The sequence below is a fragment of the Lactuca virosa genome, chromosome 1 (assembly GCF_052849685.1).
Source record: "Lactuca virosa cultivar CGN04683 chromosome 1, Lactuca_virosa_CGN04683_v6, whole genome shotgun sequence".
NCBI classification, from domain to species: Eukaryota; Viridiplantae; Streptophyta; class Magnoliopsida; order Asterales; family Asteraceae; genus Lactuca; species Lactuca virosa.
Window position 1 is genome coordinate 264,337,290 of NC_136426.1, and position 2,500 is coordinate 264,339,789.

At 47.2% G+C, this 2,500-nt stretch overlaps 8 non-coding genes across 8 annotated transcripts in view; all 8 read left to right on the forward strand.

Annotated features, from left to right (window-relative positions):
• The first annotated feature begins 21 nt into the window (after positions 1 to 21).
• LOC145148249 (5S ribosomal RNA) lies at positions 22 to 140 on the forward strand. Its single transcript, XR_013729142.1, has one exon. It is a non-coding gene; the product is annotated as a 5S ribosomal RNA (ribosomal RNA).
• Positions 141 to 370: 230 nt separating this feature from the next.
• LOC145152533 (5S ribosomal RNA) lies at positions 371 to 489 on the forward strand. Its single transcript, XR_013733067.1, has one exon. It is a non-coding gene; the product is annotated as a 5S ribosomal RNA (ribosomal RNA).
• A 231-nt stretch (positions 490 to 720) lies between these two features.
• On the forward strand, positions 721 to 838 carry LOC145150500 (5S ribosomal RNA). Its single transcript, XR_013731322.1, has one exon. It is a non-coding gene; the product is annotated as a 5S ribosomal RNA (ribosomal RNA).
• A 230-nt stretch (positions 839 to 1,068) lies between these two features.
• LOC145153672 (5S ribosomal RNA) lies at positions 1,069 to 1,187 on the forward strand. The gene has a single exon (XR_013734167.1). It is a non-coding gene; the product is annotated as a 5S ribosomal RNA (ribosomal RNA).
• A 230-nt stretch (positions 1,188 to 1,417) lies between these two features.
• LOC145146312 (5S ribosomal RNA) lies at positions 1,418 to 1,536 on the forward strand. The gene has a single exon (XR_013727262.1). It is a non-coding gene; the product is annotated as a 5S ribosomal RNA (ribosomal RNA).
• A 231-nt stretch (positions 1,537 to 1,767) lies between these two features.
• LOC145148250 (5S ribosomal RNA) lies at positions 1,768 to 1,886 on the forward strand. The gene has a single exon (XR_013729143.1). It is a non-coding gene; the product is annotated as a 5S ribosomal RNA (ribosomal RNA).
• Positions 1,887 to 2,116: 230 nt separating this feature from the next.
• Positions 2,117 to 2,235, forward strand: LOC145155963 (5S ribosomal RNA). Its single transcript, XR_013736390.1, has one exon. It is a non-coding gene; the product is annotated as a 5S ribosomal RNA (ribosomal RNA).
• Positions 2,236 to 2,465: 230 nt separating this feature from the next.
• The window catches only part of LOC145150053 (5S ribosomal RNA), a 118-nt gene continuing 83 nt past the window's right edge, over positions 2,466 to 2,500 (forward strand). Inside the window, exon 1 of the ribosomal RNA XR_013730883.1 lies at positions 2,466 to 2,500. This exon is cut by the window's right edge and continues 83 nt beyond it. This is a non-coding gene — a ribosomal RNA (5S ribosomal RNA).

The following is a 2,500-nucleotide window of genomic DNA, read 5'->3' on the forward strand; positions in this document are numbered from 1 at the left end:
AATAAGCATGGATAGTATTTCGGGTGCGATCATACCAGCACTAATGCACCAGATCCCATCATAACTCCGCAGTTAAGCGTGCTTGGGCGAGAGTAGTACTAGGATGGGTGACCCCCTGGGAAGTCCTCGTGTTGCACCCCCTTTTTTCGTTGCCCGTTTGCGTTTTTTTAGATTTTACGTGCGGTTTTTTTTTTGTTTTTTTTTCTTTCTTGCTATTTCTATGCTCGGGTGGCCTCCGCTTCATGGTTCATGGTTTTCGTATTTTTGCAACGGAGCCGATCGGTCACGTGGGTCCCACGCCTCGCGTACGAAAACAAAGGAGGTTCTGCGTCTTTTAAGACATAAAAGCAATAAGCATGGATAATATTTCGGGTGCGATCATACCGGCACTAATGCACCGGATCCCATCAGAACTCCGCAGTTAAGCGTGCTTGGGCGAGAGTAGTACTAGGATGGGTGACCCCCTGGGAAGTCCTCGTGTTGCACCCCACTCTTTCGTTTGCCCGTTTGCGTTTTTTTAGATTTTACGTGCGGTTTTTTTTTGTTTTTTTTTTCTTGCTTGCTATTTCTATGCTCGGGTGGCCTCCGTTTCATGGTTGATGGTTTTCGTATTTTTGGAACGGCGCCGATCGGTCACGTGGGTCCCACGCCTCGCGTACGAAAACAAAGGAGGTTCTGCGTCTTTTAAGACATAAAAGCAATAAGCATGGATAGTATTTCGGGTGCGATCATACCAGCACTAATGCACCAGATCCCATCATAACTCCGCAGTTAAGCGTGCTTGGGCGAGAGTAGTACTAGGATGGGTGACCCCTGGGAAGTCCTCGTGTTGCACCTCCCTTTTTCGTTGCCTGTTTGCGTTTTTTTAGATTTTACGTGCGGTTTTTTTTTTGTTTTTTTTTCTTTCTTGCTATTTCTATGCTCGGGTGGCCTCCGTTTCATGGTTGATGGTTTTCGTATTTTTGGAACGGCGCCGATCGGTCACGTGGGTCCCACGCCTCGCGTACGAAAACAAAGGAGGTTCTGCGTCTTTTAAGACATAAAAGCAATAAGCATGGATAGTATTTCGGGTGCGATCATACCAGCACTAATGCACCGGATCCCATTAGAACTCCGCAGTTAAGCGTGCTTGGGCGAGAGTAGTACTAGGATGGGTGACCCCCTGGGAAGTCCTCGTGTTGCACCCCCCTTTTTCGTTGCCCGTTTGCGTTTTTTTAGATTTTACGTGCGGTTTTTTTTTTGTTTTTTTTTCTTTCTTGCTATTTCTATGCTCGGGTGGCCTCCGCTTCATGGTTCATGGTTTTCGTATTTTTGCAACGGAGCCGATCGGTCACGTGGGTCCCACGCCTCGCGTACGAAAACAAAGGACGTTCTGCGTCTTTTAATACATAAAAGCAATAAGCATGGATAATATTTCGGGTGCGATCATACCGGCACTAATGCACCGGATCCCATCATAACTCCGCAGTTAAGCGTGCTTGGGCGAGAGTAGTACTAGGATGGGTGACCCCCTGGGAAGTCCTCGTGTTGCACCCCCCTTTTTTGTTTGTCCGTTTGCGTTTTTTTAGATTTTACGTGCGGTTTTTTTTTTGTTTTTTTTTCTTTCTTGCTATTTCTATGCTCGGGTGGCCTCCGTTTCATGGTTGATGGTTTTCGTATTTTTGGAACGGCGCCGATCGGTCACGTGGGTCCCACGCCTCGCGTACGAAAACAAAGGAGGTTCTGCGTCTTTTAAGACATAAAAGCAATAAGCATGGATAGTATTTCGGGTGCGATCATACCAGCACTAATGCACCAGATCCCATCATAACTCCGCAGTTAAGCGTGCTTGGGCGAGAGTAGTACTAGGATGGGTGACCCCCTGGGAAGTCCTCGTGTTGCACCCCCCTTTTTCGTTGCCCGTTTGCGTTTTTTTAGATTTTACGTGCGGTTTTTTTTTTGTTTTTTTTTCTTTCTTGCTATTTCTATGCTCGGGTGGCCTCCGCTTCATGGTTCATGGTTTTCGTATTTTTGCAACGGAGCCGATCGGTCACGTGGGTCCCACGCCTCGCGTACGAAAACAAAGGAGGTTCTGCGTCTTTTAAGACATAAAAGCAATAAGCATGGATAATATTTCGGGTGCGATCATACCGGCACTAATGCACCGGATCCCATCAGAACTCCGCAGTTAAGCGTGCTTGGGCGAGAGTAGTACTAGGATGGGTGACTCCCTGGGAAGTCCTCGTGTTGCACCCCCCTTTTTCGTTTGCGCGTTTGCGTTTTTTTAGATTTTACGTGCGGTTTTTTTTTGTTTTTTTTTCTTGCTTGCTATTTCTATGCTCGGGTGGCCTCCGTTTCATGGTTGATGGTTTTCGTATTTTTGGAACGGCGCCGATCGGTCACGTGGGTCCCACGCCTCGCGTACGAAAACAAAGGAGGTTCTGCGTCTTTTAAGACATAAAAGCAATAAGCATGGATAGTATTTCGGGTGCGATCATACCAGCACTAATGCACCAGATCC